At 40.7% G+C, this 17,841-nt stretch overlaps 1 protein-coding gene across 5 annotated transcripts in view; it reads left to right on the top strand.

Annotated features, from left to right (window-relative positions):
- The window catches only part of OSTN (osteocrin), a 53,707-nt gene that overhangs the window by 26,816 nt on the left and 9,050 nt on the right, over positions 1-17,841 (top strand). The window lies entirely within an intron of this gene.

Here is a 17,841-nt window from a genome sequence, read left to right on the forward strand (position 1 = left end):
TTTTATTACAAAGATAATTATAACTAGGGAGTCTCTGTGGCGCAATCCATCAGCACTTTTGGCTGTTAACTGAACGGTTGGTGGTTTGACCCCACGTCAGGATGGGTTCTCCCCTTTCGTCTGCCTATAGCAAGAGGGTTGGAACTAGATGATCTTTAAGGGCCCTTTCAACCATTTCATGATATTGGCCTGTAGGGTTTTGACCATGCAAGGCTGTCTGTCGTAAAATGTGATATATTTCTGTTGCCAGTTCTTAGCACAGAGGAGAAAAGGGGTTGCTGTCTGCACCCCCACAGTGAGCCCAGGGCTTGGGACTGGGGAGGCAGAGGATATACTTCCATATGAAATGACCAGGGATGCCTATGATCGGATGATAAAAAGTTGTGGTTCCTAGGAACTAGTCCTGTTTCAGAGCAAGCAACGGAAACAATACTGCTTCTACTGCTGTTTTGCTCTAAAAGAAATATTAATGTAAAAATAGAGTAATTTAGAAACAACTATCTTCCTCCAGCTAGCTGTCATGGCAGCAAAAGCCCCGTAACAGAGCCAATCCCCAAGCCAGGGTTATTTCTAAACCACTTCTAATTCGTGGAAACCAATTTGCAAAATTTTGGGTGGTTTGGGAATAAGAAAAGTCACTTTACAAATCATTGTCTGCTGCAGGAAAAGCAATTGTCATGGACCCAGAGCATAAAAACATGATATGGGTTTTTTTTAGTGTATCAAGTCATGTGACAAATTAGAGGGATACCAAGTAACATAATTTCAACACTGTCAAACAGCTCATGCTCCACTTGCATGGTGATTATCCTCTCAGTTTACACAGATCTTTGCACTCCTGTGGTGCTTTAATAACATCACTTTAAAACCCTGACATTTGGGTAACATGAGGAGCAGCAAATACTCGCAGCACCTACAGTCATCAGTCACTGTCAGCTCTGGGCTGAGGTTTCTCTGCTTTCTAAACATGTGGCTGTACGCTTAGCTTAAACTCCCTTTTCTGACACCGGGAATTTCCCATAGCCCCCAGAAAACAACCTGGGGAGTCTCTGGTTGGTGTGTCCAGCTGCCTGAAGCCTCGAGAGCCTGTGCAGGCAACAGGCCAAGGGAGAAGTTTGCAGCTCAGTGTCAAGTGTTGTTCATTAGCCCTGGCTGCCCCTGGGGGGAAGGCTGGTTACATTGCCTTGTTTGTGTGGCAGCAGAGTGAGGGACCTGCTTGAGATGGAGGGGGAAAAAATCACTGAATAATGAAAGACAGCCTTTGGTGTGAGGAACTTACAGGACCAGGTGGAAAAAAGGGATGGAAACAGGGCAGGATTGAGGTGCTTCAGGTAGTGGTTGTGTGTGATAAATGCCTTGATGAAGGAGGGTCTGATTTTTCTCTCTGTTCAGTCTATGCAGCCAGACTGGTTTCTTTTGTACTGGTGTAAATCACAGATAGCTCCACTGACTTCAGTGCAATGACAGCACTCTCTGCTATCAGGGCTACTGACTTGAGAGCAGTTATTCCACTTATAACCTGGCTGAATAGAAGCCAGTCCTCTCTCTGGGTCGAGAAGACGAGGAATGGCTGGTAGCTGGATGTTTTCCAGTTGCAGGGTCTCTTCAGTCTAGTGAGCACCGAATTAAATGGGCACTCCCTGCTCCTGAAAGCATCGGAGGTCTCTGAGCATTTTGTAGGAGCAGGACTTACACCGGTGGCATTGCTATGTGCCCAGTAATGTCTGTGTGCAACCCAGCAGTGTGCAGCTTCTCAGCAGCCTGGCATCCCCTAGCGCTATGGAGTCATGGCATGGCACCATCAAAGGCAGAGTTTTTGCCCCACTGGGTGAGCAAAGCCGAGGTACCTGTGGCAGAGTGGAGTCTGTTGCTTTTTTTAGTGGCAGCCTTAGCACTCTTTTGTGTTCAAAATGTTCCTTGTGTTATTTATCATGTGCTGTTATTAATTGTAATTTTATTGCAGTATTTACAAAAAAAGTCAGCCACACCTTCTACGTTTACCTTAAGCACATCTGATGTGCAAGGCACTGAAAACCTCACAGTGTCATTTTTTCCCAAAGACAACTAGGCTTTGCTCTGGCAAGGCTGGGCTGTGGGGAGTGTAGGTGCTTCAGACCCATGAAGGATCCTCTTGTGATGCAACCTCCCAACTTCTGTGACACGATGCAGTTCAGTAGCCCAGTTCCAGATCCTCTCCTCTCTGGTCACTGGAGTTTTGTGCTTGGTGGCAATGTGGTTGACTTGGGGCTGCAAGATAGGGTTTAGAGTGCTTAGTCAGTATTATCCGCTCTATTTCATTCCATTGGTTGGTTGGTTAGTTGGTTTTAAATATATTTTGGATGTCTAATAATTCCAATAAGAAATTTCTAAAAGAACATCAGAAAAGCCATCCACAGTATTTAAATCACTATGTTAATGCAACTGAGCTCATGCGGCTAAGAGATTGCAAATCATTTTCAGATGCCGTCAGCATCTTTTTTTTGTGCTTGTCTATGTCCTCCCATGACCATTGCTTGGAGAGCCATGTACACACTCGAAGGATTTGCTTTGAGGGGAGGGCTCAAATATCAAAGTGGAAAAAAAGCATTCAAACCTAAAAGCTGACCATAAAGCCCAGCACATCATTTTCAGAAGCAGAACATTATTGTTACTCTGCTGACAAACTTCTTTTGAGGGCAGCAGCACGGTCCAGCACCATTTTAGATTTGTCTTGAAGCCGCACGTAACCAAAATAAATATATGGTTACATAAGAAACTATATTACGTTCTTGCTCCTGTGTTCCAAGTCTAATTGTAAAGTAAGCACAAATCCAGTATGTCTGCCCTTATGGAGGTAGAGGGCCAGCCTCCTCTCACATGCGATCTAGTTGGTTCGCACCTGGGATAAATGGGTCAACCAAGTGGAAGGAAGGTGGTTTTGTTCCTTCTTCTAGGCTCCTTGTGTAAGATGTGGGGGTACCCTGCAGATGTGAAGACAAGGGGACAGGTAGGGAAAGGCACTGAACAGGCTCCAGAGAGCAGCCACGTCTCAGGGATGGCTGTATGTGGCTTTTGGACGTTACCCAGCTTGGTGTGAGTAACTGAAGCCCAGAGGATTACATTGCTCGCATGAATCAATAATGATTTATACAGCCTCATTAGTATGCCAGCAGCAATGCCTATAGTTATAGTTACTTAATGCTGCACAAGGTACAAGCCTGCTTTCTGCTGTGTATGACTAGGGAAAGAGTTATGTGGCAAAGCTGTGACAAACCTGCACTTTTAGAGCTAGACTTTGAAATTTGGCAGGGGATAATTGTAATCCTTTGCCCCTGAAAGTGTTGTGAAAATATATGAATCATTGTTTATTTCCAAAGTACTTGGACACTGTAACTTCAAATGGGATAGGAAAACCCATGAAGGAATCCAGTTTGCTTCAGAGCAGAGATCCTCATCAAAGACAAACCTTGGGCTGCAGAGGGGAAGGATCTGGCCATGTGGCTGGCATGATGCAGAGAAGGTCAAGGTAACATACAGCAAGAATAAGCAGGCAACGTTAGGACTTTGAGTTTTCTGAAGCTGGCAGTCTCTCAGCTTTAATCAAGCACAAATTGTTCAGTTCCATGCAGAAGGGACTGGATAATGTTCACTGTCCTGCGCTCCCTACAGGAACAAAATCAGGGATTCCTCCTGGCTTCTTGGCTAGGCTAGGATACAGCAGCCACAGAAGGAAAAAAAGCTGGTAAGATGAAAGGGCATTTTCCATGTCATAATGTTCTGAACAGGACTTTATAGCCCTTGGCAATAGGATGCTACACAGTGCTCAGTATTCTGTCTCCGTTTCTAGACCTGTAGCATAGTAGAATAATGTGTTTGTGTGTAAGCTCCAGAAGGAAGGACACTGCAGCAGAGAAGATAAATTAAATAAAATCTGAGGCACTTGGCCATCAGGACAGTGACTGCTGTAAACACCCACTGGAAGTGAATGTTATCAATATGAGTGGCCACACGTTGACAGAGGATGTTACTTAAGAAGAACAAATGAAAATGACACCTACCTCAGACAACCAAAGTTTGAAATCTCTTTACAAAGGATGCCACAATGCTACATCAACAGTGAGGACAGTAAGGCCCAGAGAGCTGAATCTAAGGTCTCCTAGTCAAGGCAGAAGTGAAGCTGTGACTAACACCATGCAACTACATAGGAAAGCGGCTTTTAGAAGAGACCTGTGATCCTGATGGATGAGTTGACCACAAGCCAGTAGTGCTATTGCAACAAAAGCGGCCAACAACATCTCAGGCTGTGTTAATGTGTGCATGGATCTGGAGTGCTGTGCTCCCAGCACAAGAGAGGCATGGGCATACTGGAAGGACCACATCTTGGAACATCTGGTATATATGAGCAGAGGGTGAGAGTGCTGGGATTGTATAGCAGTGATGATCTTATCAACATATGTAAATACCTAATGGGGGAGTAAAGAAGACAAAGCCAGTCTCTTTTCAGTGATGCCCAGTAAAATTACTGGGGGCAATAGGCACTGAATACAGGAAATTCCATTTAAGCATCAGAATTTTTTTTTTATTTTTTTTTTAACTGTAGCAGTGGCTGAACAACGAACATGCTGCCTAGAGAGGCTGTGGGGTCTCAATCCTTGGACGTATTGAAAACATGAGCAAAGCCCTGACTGAGCTGCTTTAGTTGACCCTGCTTTAAGCAGGGGTGTTGGTCTAGGCAGTCTCCAGCAGTCCCTTCCAAACTCCACTGTGCTGCAATTCTATAACAGAACGCAGCTTTCCTGAATCCCAGGGTAATGTTTGCAATAAAATGGTTACTGGGATCCTGGACATCTGCTCTTTTTTGATTAAATGTTGCCAACAGAAATATATGTTCAGGTATGGGGCTACACATGCGCAGATGGTCTGTGCATGAGTGTGGATACCTGGAGAATCCCTCTATACACAGGCAAGCCAGAGCATCTGGACAGCCTGCCAGAAGAAAATGTGAAAAATTGCTGAATTCCACCTAGACAGAATTTCCAGCTGGAAAAAAGAGGACGTGTCTGGGGAACCCTGGCCATGAGTTATTCCTGCCTCCAGGATCTTGCACTAAGTCTCAGCATTGAGCAGTTTCTCATGAAATAAATACTCACCTATTCAAACAAGGTCTTTGCACACCAGAAACAATATATTAATAACTTAATTGTATAGTGGGTTACTTCCTATTCATCCCTCTTTATACTCTTCCCTTTAAAACTTCTTGGCTCTTCCAGTCAAGGGAAAAAAATGAGCGTACGTAGTTGTGTTTATACATAAAGGCTTGCTGCTTTTGTCACACCAACACATCCAGCTTTTATGAACATGATTAATTCGTGCAGTTGTGCCACTGGTTTAGTTTATGCGCATTGCATATGAAAAATAAGCTGTAGGAGAGTTTAGTTGGGGGGTTATTTTTACTTCTTTTTATTATAGCGATGTCATATAGCTATGTATCTCTCTATCTGTTTCAGTCCTCTCTGCAGTACCATGACTGCAAAATACATGAATGCAAAATGCTGTAAGTTGGGTGACCTCCAGGCAAGAGAGGGAAGGAATAATCGAGGAGCTGACAATCAGCGCTCAGTAATTTGTTCCTGTAACAGTACATGGATCTACTCTAATCAGCAAATACCTTTCTCTTGCTGCATACAGAAGCACTTGGTCTGTCAGATAATTCATTTGCAGCAAACCCAAATCAGCTCTACATGCAACGTGGCCACCTCTAGAGGGCAGAGATTGACTGATTAATGTTTGTGCTGTAATTGAAGATGATTACTGGTTTATCCTGGATTAATCCAGTTGCAGCTTTTTAGCAAATTACAGCTTCGTTGCAGAAAGATGCAGAGTCTACCAAGGAAAGTCTTCAGTCCAGTTGAAGTAATAGAGGAAACGTGGTCAAGTAGGATTTGACCCAAGCATTAGGATGAATTTTCAAACTGTCGTGAGATCCTTAATTTTTAGAAATACCAGAGACCTTCACTTCTAGAACAACATTTGTTTGTGCCATCCCTTGCAGGAACCAGTCCATAAGTACATTTAAACCAGAGCAAAACAGAGGAGGAAATCAAATCAGCCAGCATCAATTGGTCTAAACTCCCAGGTTTACACCAGCAGCTTGCTCTGGTTGGCTTCCAGCACAGAATGGTTCTTCTGTACAAGCCACCATCCCAGGGATGGGCTTACCAGGAATTGGGGGGACAGCACCTTCCTTATTAACATAATTTCATGCAGGAATTGCTTCTAGGGAGAAACAGCTGCCCAGCCCCACCTTTCCCATGACTTCATCTTCCTCTACCTGCATCTCAGCTAAGAAACTCGCGACAGCATTTCCTGTGAGTGGCCCACGTGTGGCCCTGTCCAGCTTCCACACCACTGGTTTTTGTCTGAAGAATACCACTCACCTTCCCCCTCTCCCCCAGACCTCTGTCATCATTTTTCTGCTTAGCTGCTTTCTTTAATTCTTCCATATCCTTTCTCCTGCTGCCAATGAACCAAACTTCAATCTACTTCTCAGCTCTGCACAGAAAATGGTGATCAGTTGTGTGAAGAAAAAGTGTGAACTCAGGACAGGGCTTCAGAACAGACACATTTTTTTCTTCTTGTGAGCATGTCTTTGAATTTAAGCTGCTGCTCTGCATTCGGTGCTGTGCTATGTTACCGCATTTGTAATCAGCTCCAGAGCTGAAATATGTGCTCTGCAGCCACTTTGCTGCTCTGTGCTTTGTGTACCATAGTACAAGGGTTCATGGATCAAAAAGAGTTTATTTCAGTGACAGGTGATATCAGAATATGCGTCTTTGACAAGGGAGGCAGTGTGAAAACATCAGCACCACTCCCTCTCTTCCCTCTTGGCACAGAAAGATGGGGCTGGTTCTCAGTTTATTATCTTTATATTTGGCATTGACTCCAAGTTGTGTAGCTAGAGGGGATGGAGACACAATCTACTGATTTTAATTTATGTGTTGCCAGTTTGAATTAGGACCAGGCTGATATTGGCCCAGAATTATTACTATTTGCTTAGTACTTTGAGACTTTCATTGTCTCTCATCCATTTGCTTGTGAATCACTGTGTCCATAGCACAAAAGGCCCTGTCACCCTTCTTGGCCATCTTCACTCCTCACAGCCATCTTGGGCTGGGAGCCAATGGCATGGCACAAAAGATAAACTGCCCTTTTTATTTCCAAATGCATCCTTCTGCATCATAACATGACTGTTACAGAAAAAGCTTGCATTTCAATAAACTGTCCTTGTTTGGGATTTTTGCTTTTTTTTGTAAGTGCGTTTTATGGATTCTTAGATGTCATGACCCAGGCTCCTATCACAAGCAGTTAATTCTAGCACAAAGGACTTTTTAAAAGTACATATATAGAAAGTGCTAGTAGGAAACCTAGCATTCCTGAAGAATTTTACTCTCTTCAGTTTTATACGCTGCCTTCACTTTGTGGGTTTTGCTTCTCAGAATCTATCTAGCTGCAAGGAGTCATCTTAAATGGAAGTGACACAGCAAAAGCTACTTTGATATCTTGCAGATTTAAAAATAGCTGTCTTAACATAGTTTTTCCTTCCAAGGTAGAATGTACCTTTAACTGGAAAACACGCGTGTGCATTGTTAATGCAGGGTGTCTCTTCCATAGTTCCATAGTGAGTCATCTGCTCTCTGGCTCTGTATATCTACATGAAAATAGGTGGGAATTGGCTTGATTTCTGAGATTCCCTCTTATATATTGACTAAAAATTTGTGGTGGTTATTTTAAAATGTCTTCCCTTCTCTAGATAAGATATGAACATAAATACGACAGAAGTAATGTTGGATGTTCTTCCTGAACCAGTGATGGAGCTATAAAATGCTGGGTGTTGGTTAATCTAGTGGAATACTAATCCACTTTCAGACTGGTGTCAGAATTGGGCCAATTTTGTCAGAAGAGTTTATTGTCTCAAGAAATAAAAATAGATTGAAGGCACCATAATTTGGAACCTGTCAGTTGTTTATCTCAGAGCCATATGAATCAGTATCAGCTGAGCACCTGACTTGTGGAGATCAGCTGTTTATTTAAAAAAAAATTAGAGTTTTCATTTGAAAGGAAAAAAGTTCCTGGATTATTTCTTAGAATTTGGAGGCAAAAATTTCAAAACTTAAAAAAAACTTCCACTTTCTCTAGCTTCAATGTTGTCTTTATTTCCCATGCTAAACCCAGAACTAGGCTATTTCTAATGATACACTGAAACTGAATAATTGTAGCAATCAGAATGTCACATGCCTTTATTCCATGCCAGCTCAATCAAAAATTCCTAAGGATAGGTCTACTGCTTTGGCCACGATGCCTTCTGGACTCCACACTATTCATGTTGATTTGTAAATGACAAATGTGAAACCTTGTGTGAGAAATCAGTGATCAGTGGAAAGGGTGACGTAATTTGAAGAGGATGGAAGGTAGAGTTGCCATGGGACAACTTAGTGACAGAAGGGGGAGACTATTGTGACTTAAACCGTGGTGATCTAGTACATGTTTTAGTGGGAGAAAAAGATTAAAAGTATGATACAGCAAAACTAGCAAGCACGTGTCACTGTATTTATGTGTCGTTTCTAAGATTTTAAAGATGAGGTCTGACAAACCCTAATACAGTTTCCAGAGGCAAGGCTGATGAAGAGCAAGATTGCTCAACACTTGTACAAGTGAACCCTTGCTAATTCTTGCTCTCTGAATAAGGACTTGTCTACTAAAGGAATTAAGGAAAACATTGACCCAGCTAAATTGATTTTCAAACTAGTATTAAAAGAATTACAGAAAATACTTGCAAGAGCGTAAGGGCAGCAGCGAGGCAAGCGTGGATGGTAACAAAAAGAGCTTCATGGCTTGTATCCTTACCTCCTCTGATTTCTTTGTCTTCATAGTTGAGAAAATCAAATTATGTTTGTTTATTCATTTATGGTTAAGACAATAAAGATTCCTTCCAAACTCTTGGTTGTTCTAACGTAATTATATTGTAAGTATAATTAAACCACGGTAGCATTGAGGATGTCTGTTCTTTGGGCACTCTGCCAGCTAAGTAACCACTATATACCATTTTCATTATCTGGGAAGCTTCCTTATCAGCCTTCTCCAGAAGGTGTCATAAAGGTATCTTTAAGTTGTTGCTAAATCTAAGTCAATGCAGAACAAGAAATTAAATGTTAACACTCTATTTATTTTATTTTTTTTTAATTTTTTTTTTCAGGAAAAAACAATGTGTAACAGTAACATGTGTCCTATTCTAAGGTCAATAGCAGCCCATGAAGATGGCTTTTATTCAGATATGAGTCTTTCACACCTAGTCAGAGATGATGATAGCTGTGTCTATCAGCATCAGTTTCTGAAATCCTTTAGATTGTATGCTTTTGTGGGAAGAGCACAGTGATAATTTTATTTTGAAATAGAAAAAGTGTGTATTACTTACCTAAAAGGAAGAGATACAACTTCACAGTAGGTCCAGGTGGTACAAAAGTGGCTGGAGCTTTGTTATAGGATCACCAATCAGTGGAGGGCCTAAAAGCAAATTTTACTACCAGGTCTTAGACATCCCCTTAGAGTCAAAGAAGATGACAGTATGGCTGCATTTCTCCTCCTGCTTTTTCTGCAACCCACCATCCCACTTGCTCTTTTGAGGTGCTAAGCTTCAGCTGGCTGAGTCTCAGCCATCCTCCAGGCTTCACCCTGTGTTGTGAAATACTGAAATGCCTACATTACCAGCATTTAGTTCTGTTGTCAGCTTGCTTACAGTGGCACAGCCCATGCCTCCTACCAGACTCATCAACATCAAATGTGGTGGCAGAATGGAGCCCTGCAGAGGTCCTGCTTTAAAGAGCTTGAGGTAGGACTTGTAAAAAACTCCCAGCAGGAATAAATGCCTGCAAATGCCACCTTGTGTCTTTCCAACAGAAAAAAAAAAGAAAAAAACCTAAGCACCCAGAACTGTAGTAGCTGGTCATCAACACCTCATGGTCATATGTAGCAGAAGTACCCCATAAATCTAATAATATCTTGTGGTTAGATCATGATTATCTTTTTCCTGAGATCCTGCTCGCATGTTTTTATACAGATCAGTCAAATACTGCTGTGTCCTTGGACTTCTAGCAAGAAGCCTCCATCTAAATGGAGGTGGCACTGTAAAATGGAGCACAGTCCAGTTCTCCTTCAGTGGCAGCATTTTTAGCTGTGTTTCATCAGTTTGGCATTGTTTGGCTCTGCTGTTTTGGTTCTGCTGCAGCTGTAGTATCCACAGAGCCAATTGGGACCTCTGCAGCTGCCATCACTGTTCTGTTTTGCCCTGCAGTGGAAACCAGTCCCAATTTGCCTGCTCCAACCTGTCGTTGGTGTGGGTGCTCACATGGCTAATGCGTATTTCTGCAGCACTACACTAGGCCACGCTCCCACATCTGCCTGCACTGAGAGATGCTGTAGAATTATTTGCTTTGCCTCTCCTTGTTCTCTGGGGCTGTACATTTGTGTTAGGCTTATGATCAAAACCAGCCTCTCATTCTCCGTTGGCTTTTTTTCCCCCGATACCTCAGTCAGGATGTGTGGCAAAGACATGCTTTGTAATGAACTGCCCTGATTTGTCACTTTATGTCAGTGTAAAGTTATGTCAGTGTTTTGTCGCTGCAAAACTCTGTGGCCATCTTCATCTGGGAAATGAGCTGTGCTATAATATGATTAAACTCTTGTCTCTCTCTAATCACTCTGATCAAGACAGATGTTGAAATCAAAGCTTGTGCTCCCTGGCTGTAATAGTTTTCCCACTTATTGCAAAGCTGCATTTTAATTTTCCTTTTACTCTCTGTTGCTTGTAGGAAGAGCTTTTGTCAAGTCAGAGTAAAAACTATTTTGAAAGTACTGAGCCTATCTGTTTAGAGAATGAAGTCGCTATGAATTAACTGTTAAGGAGTCTGCACAGGTTGGAAATTTTAGACCTCAAAATAAGTCTACAATTTCTGTGTGAATCTGTTCTACAATCTGCTGTGTACTGCCTAGGGAAGACGAGCAGCTTCGTAGCTCACACTTCACAATCATTTCAATAACTGAAATGAAGTGTCTGAAAGACTTAAGTTCTTGTGACTTGCTTTACAAAACACACTCCTTATCAAATATGAAGTTAATGCAGTCCTTCTAAAGTTATTCCTGTTGTCCCAAAGAAATAAAGTTAAAAAAAATAATTCGGGACATCAAGTTTCTGTGCTGCAGTTTGCAACAGTGAGAGGTTAGAGGAATGGTGATGCTGCTGAAAATCTTTCCACTTCCATGGCTGGCTGAATCTTGAAAGAAAACAAAGAAAAAAAAAACCACCACCAAACACAAAAAACTAGATCTTTAATTAAACTAATCATCTTGAATCTTGATCAGTGCAATAAATATAACAAATGTGAGGCAAGTATGTGTGTGAGAGTGCAGGACAGAGGAAGGTTTAGGGCAAGGATCAGTGGAAAATCTTTAGAAATGATGTAAGAGAAAGCAAAGGCAGGGATTGGAGTTTGTAGCCTACAGCAGAGACTATAAAAACTCTGAAAGCAAGCTGAACATTAGGGATAAGTTAGGGGGAAGAACTTAGCAGGACCATTAAGGTTGGAATTGCTTGTGTCCAATGCAAGGTAAGAGGAGTGAGGAAAGAGATGGGTTGGGGATGTTTTGTGTCTTCTGCTCTGTTTACAGAAGCTTTCTTCCCTTCTGTGCTTTCTTCCTTTTAATTTTTTCAAGTATTTTGCGTTAACAGGCATGCACGAGGGATACACATGCCCACGTCTGATGGGAAAAGCACAGCTTCTCTTTCCAGTTTGAGATTAAGATAATAACATGCCTCTCACCTAGTATTTTTGGTATTCAAACTGAACTAATAATATTCAGTGGAAACTTGTTTCCTTCAGTTAATCAGCCAATATTTAAACAACATGTGTCAGTGCATTTTACAACAGTGACTAGTTAGTTTCATGCTATTGCAGTGCTTTGCAGTAAACTGCTGTCTGTTTATACTGTTACGGATTTTTCCTCTGTATATGTTATTGTAAAATGCATATTACTTCTTAAAATAAGTTGAAGAGCTGTGACAGAATAGTTCCTTTGCATTACTAAATACCACATGTGGTAGACAAGCTTTCTGCATATAATATATTTTAAAGCACAAGATAAATTATTTGGGAAAATAATTTATGGATCTGCAAAAGGGTTTTATTATATCCCATATTAGATAAATGTTGATCCAGATTCTGCCACATTCCTGCAATAATAGAATAACCCTGCGAAAACATTCCTACACTAACAGGGTAATTATCATTATCCAGTAATCTGACTACTTCAGCTTTGTACCACTGTAAATGAAGGCAGACTCTGATTCAGTGATAATCATTGTAATTTCTCCATTCTGAGTTCAAAACTATTTCACCGTTTCTTTTTGCCTCCCAGACTGGAATTGTACAAGTAAATACATGTGAATAACCTTTGGTTTAGATGTCCAGAGGCTACAATAAAGTTCAGAATCCACTTATTTTTGAGGTACAAGCACACAGTGCTTTTGGCTTTGCTTACTTGGCTTTTCAATTTGGAATAACTGTCCTCTCATGGGCAGTGCAGAGCTGAAAGCTGAGCAGCTGCAGGGACATTTTGTGTCCCTACCAACTGATTCACTCAGGAATCCTGGGGCGAATTATTACATTTATCTGTCTCTGCCCACCTGTATTCAAAATGCAGCTCAACTTTACTTTCCTTGTAAAATACTTTGAATATCATGAGAGACAATAGGGAAAAACACAACCAACCAAGCAAATCTATGAGGTTAATGATGGTAAAACAGCAAAATATTTCTGGCTGGACCAGGTGTTCTTCAGTATTTATAAATACCTGCTGCACTGATTTCAGCAGATTAGGTCTTCATTTTCACTCTTTGAATGAATGACAAGTGTACCTCTCTTGGCTTCTTAAGCAGCAAATTTAAAAATTCAAACCATGCAACCGTTGTAAGAGCTCTCTTGATTGACCCTATGAAAGATTGCAAGTGATTGCAGCTTTCCTTTTCTTCTTAGTCAGCCCAGAGAAACAGATTATTCCCTAATTTCCATTTGCAATGCATCTTCACCAAGCAATTGACTTTTCTTCTTCAGTTAATATCCTTGATCAGAACATTTAAGTGTTTATCCAGTAAATCAGCATCAGTGTTTGATTCTCTTGTTAAAAAATTCCAATGCCATTCTTGTCTCTTAAGAGCTTATCTTGAGGGCTAACTTTACTGGCCTTTAAATGGCGTATGTTTTTATATTAATAACATATTCTGGTAATACACTCTTCATACCAGGTAGGAAGAACTTCCTCTTATCACTCCAATGCGGTTAGAAAAGGAGGGGATTTTTCTAATATAGAAAAACACAATATATTTCTGGATTTTTATCAATAGAAAGGTTTTTTACTTTTACTTTCAATGCTGAAGATGGCACTCTAACAATGAATAGCTTTTAGTTCTCATGCTAAAGATGAAGGAAGAAAGCTAAATGTAAAGTTTTTAGAAACATTAAGAAAAGTCGGCATGTTCAGTCAGTATATATATAAATAGTGTAGGGTTGAGAGTTTGCTGCCAATGAAGTGTAGTCTAATAACATTTTGTTTTCCATACACTTCATAGTGTCCTTCTTATTCAATAGTTTCTAGGTTTCTAGATGGGTTTTATCACTTCTGCTGTGTCTTCTGCTTCACAGTTTTGTACTTTTATGGCACTGAAGTGAGTTTGAGGTTTTAAATTTCCAAAATCTGTTGCTAAAAATGGTTTCCTTGCACAGTGTAATCACTTTTGCAAGATGTCCAACTTGCCTCCTTCCTGCCCATTCTAAAGAGAAGCATCCTTATCTGTTCTGCATGGCCGTTTGGTTTCATGCTCTTTATTCAAATGAAGAGATGAGGACAATGACTGACTGGTATTTCACAAGTGTTTGTCCACCTGTGACAGTTAATTTTTTCCTGCTTTATGCTCGTGTCTGTTGAACAAATGTGCTCGAGTAGGGCTGTGTTCATTTGTACAGTTTCTGTACTCTGCATGGGAACTAGAGTGCCACATTTTCAGCCTTTCTTCATACGAGCCATGGGATCCATGTGCTGCTCCTGCAAATGATGCTCCTTCCATGGGCAGGATCAGTGTAGACTCTAGTCAAACCCTGCAGGGACTAAGCCATTGCTGAATCTGTTTTATCTGAGTAGAGATGGTCGGAACAGTTGTATACTGAAATATCCTCTGGCTGCATGTACACCTACCAAAAGTGCAGCTATCAATAGCTGAGTAAGCATTTACAATAGATACTTTGGTAAAGTACAGGCAAAGATGACTGTCACAGAGATATGAAAACATGTTAGGACCAAACACTGGAAATCATATTGTTACAGTGAATGCAATTATTGAAATGAAAACTTTAAAAAGCAATGACTAATCTGAAGTGCCTTCTTGAGAAACATTTAAGGAACTTAATTGCAGAAAGTGGAACATCCTTGGCCTTGAAATGCTGTCAGACAAAATGTTTCATTTGGGACACAGAAATACCTAGACATTTTTCTCAAAATCACTGGATCATCTTGCACAAGTTCATAAATTTTAAGTTCTCTCTGCTTACATCAGATGAAACCTACATGAACCTATGTATCTACATGGTCAGGAAACTGAAAATAGAGGGAAATTTACATTGTAGAAGTTGACAGTATCTGTACCATATATCTAATAAAATAAATTGTACCATACATCTAATAAAATAAATGGCATTGTTTAAAAAATCTACACCTACTCCAGAAAACACATTATCAATAACACACTGTGACACTGCTTACACTTCATTTTGTCACCAAGTCCCATGCTTCAATGTCTTGCTTCAGTATCTTTTTAGAAAGCAGTATGTAAAAAGTGTTCCATATCTCATCTGTGGGATGAGAGCAAAAACACCACTCTAACCTATTTTTGGACTCAGCTTTTTTTACCTAAGGGTGGGATTTGTTTTGATTTTTCTCCCTTTTCTTTGATATTTACATGCCTAGAAAATTACACTTGAGATATACATGGTCCCTTAGGAGTTTCTGAAATCACTAGGACTGCTGGTATGTGTATATTTTTGACTTTGTGGTAATGAGTATGCTCAGAGAATCCATGCTACAACTTTTGAAAGCGGAGCAAATTTGGTTCAGCAAGAGCAGACATTCTCAGATCTTCACACAAGCTATTTATAAGTTATTCTTTTGGTAAGATACTCATCCATCATAATTTTATTGGCCATAAAGTAGATTCCCATCAGGTGTCCAGTCCAAGGCTGGTGAGGCCAATGTCAGGACTCAGTGGTACCTTTGATTAAGATAGGTAGCAGCACTTAATAGTCTATTTTGTGGCTTTGGAGCAGCAACAAAATACCTCAGTAAATGGCTTGCAAACACAGCCATGATTTCCCCCAGCTGGTTGGAATCTGCATGGTATGAGAGATCCTCATGGCTAACAGGTGATGGAGGCTCATCAGTACCAGCTCAGTGCTCATATAGCAGAAGGACTGGAGTCCTAATGGGTGCTGCCAGGAGCTTCCTGGTACCTATGGGACAGTCATGCTTTGGCTCTGCATCAGGTCAGCATCAGAGCATACAGCAAAAAACCCCAAGGGCTTCTAGGCTCAGCCACAACGTGCTTATTGTAAGAGCAAGGTCCTCATTTGCAGGTGAGCTCAGGCATGTCCCCTGTTGGTGTCGCAACAACAAGCAGAGCAGTCATCAATATATAGTGGCAGCTGAAGTGAAAGATTACAGTGCAAGGCATGATGTCTTGCCTCAGTTCTCTTGCTAACAGGCCAGCAAGAAAAATAAAGCTCTTGTGATTTATACTTGCGGAGTAATCTCCACAGTAATGTGAAATATGATAGTTCAAATGGGTAAGAACAATGACAGCTGTTACCATTTTTGACAGGCAATGGGTTTGGAGCTTGGTGATGAATTGCACACTGTCTAGGGTTTGTTCAGCCCACTTATCTTCAGAATGTCATTTTGTTTTTTGGGTTTTTTTTTTTGGTTTTTTTTTTTCTTTTAAAGAAAAACGTCTTTTAAGTCCTTTGGTTTGATGTTGGAGACTTAACAGTTTCTGTTTGGTAAAGAATTTTGCTTTCTTGTGATCTTTTCTTGGAAAATGGCTCTGCACAGATTCCTAAGAAAAAGTTTTGAATGTTTATCCTGCTTTGATAAGGTAGAATAATGTTCTCTCTTTTATCTTTAATTTTATTTTAATTGGACTTGCAACAAAGATACCTAATTATATGAGGAATTTTAGTTTTGACGCATTTCAAGCTAAAAGATCACTAAAACACATAAATATGTCTGAATCTCAGACTTGTAGTAACATTTAGTGAAGGGTAAACCATATTTTATGTCAGATAACACCAGACCCTGAGATATGAAAGACATGGAATGATACCCTAATCCCTTGACCTAGCTCTGTGAAATACGTGGTGAAGAGTTTTTCAGAAGAAAGCTGGAAATTCAGGGTTTTTGAAGAAGGAGGGTGGCTGTCAGAGCTTTGTTTGTTCCCCTTCAGTAACAAATACTCTCGAGCCTCAGTGTAGGTCTCTCTTGGAATGGGGCAAGGTAAAATGTGTAGGGGGTGAAGCAATAACCAGCATGTGGCTGGGAAAACCCCTCTTGGAAGGAGGGCTGTGCTTACCCAGTTGCAACAGATGAGCTCAAGGAGAAAAAGCAGCAACTGGTTTTAGCAACCAAGATCCTATGATATGGCTGAAGGTGGAAAGCGAAGTCTCAAACTGGCAGAAGATAGTGTGATTTTAATTATGTTTGCATAGTCCTCTATGCACTCTTAGTGCACTCTTAGTTTTGCAAATGGTTTTCTAGAGCTAAACTGCTTCACTAGACCAAACCCGCTTCTTTCTTCCACCTTAGTCACAACACCGCTTGAAAATCAGCATAATAGGATCTTGCTGGACTTAAGTTTTGCTCCCTTTTAAACCAGGGACATTGCTTCTTAGCTACTCATTTCCATGGGAACTAGAGCCAAGCTTAAAGTCCTTACAATTTCCTCTGCTAATTTCACTGGCGTCAAGTTCTGACCAGTTAATCAAATGTCTTTTGTGTTGCAGGTGCCTTAATGTTTATTTTGATTAGTGTACCAGTTGCTATTTTTAGCTCTTTGGTCTTTGGGTTGAATGAATACCAGCACAGACCTTAAAGCATAATAAACATGTGTTTTTAACCTCGCCATTTATTTTTATGTCTCTGTATCCAAATAATCAGGATGTGGTTACCTGTGAAGGTAAGAGACTGCTACTTCAAATTTCAATGCACACCCACATACAAAAATATACATTGTAGAGGTTTACAGCTTTAAAAACACCCAGACAGACCCTGGTCTGACTTTAATGGCTGTTGCCATCGGAATGAGAGACAGTGGTACCACCTGGCTTACTGCTTTGTCTTTGTCCTTTGATTCCAGTGAACTATGTCTGCTTCACCCCTGCAGAATAACCAGCAGCTTTCTTCCTCACTGTTGATCCCTCATGGACAATATAAGAAAAAAAAAAAAAAAAAAGAAGATATATAGTGGGGTAACCAAATAACAGAAGCACATGTAAAATGTATTGAAAAAGCCAACCAGGAAACAGAGTTTCAAGAAACAACACTACAAATGTCTTATCTTTACTTTTTAAAACTGGACTCTAAACACTTTAGGGGCTTTTCTCCATTGTAGTGTAGGAAAAAGTACAAAGCCAAGTGTTTTTTAGCGTGTATTTTCTGCCTGATCTAATGGGACATTTTCTATGCAGAGGATAAAACAACTATCATACATCA

Source organism: Numenius arquata, chromosome 9 (assembly GCF_964106895.1).
Source record: "Numenius arquata chromosome 9, bNumArq3.hap1.1, whole genome shotgun sequence".
NCBI classification, from domain to species: domain Eukaryota; kingdom Metazoa; phylum Chordata; class Aves; order Charadriiformes; family Scolopacidae; genus Numenius; species Numenius arquata.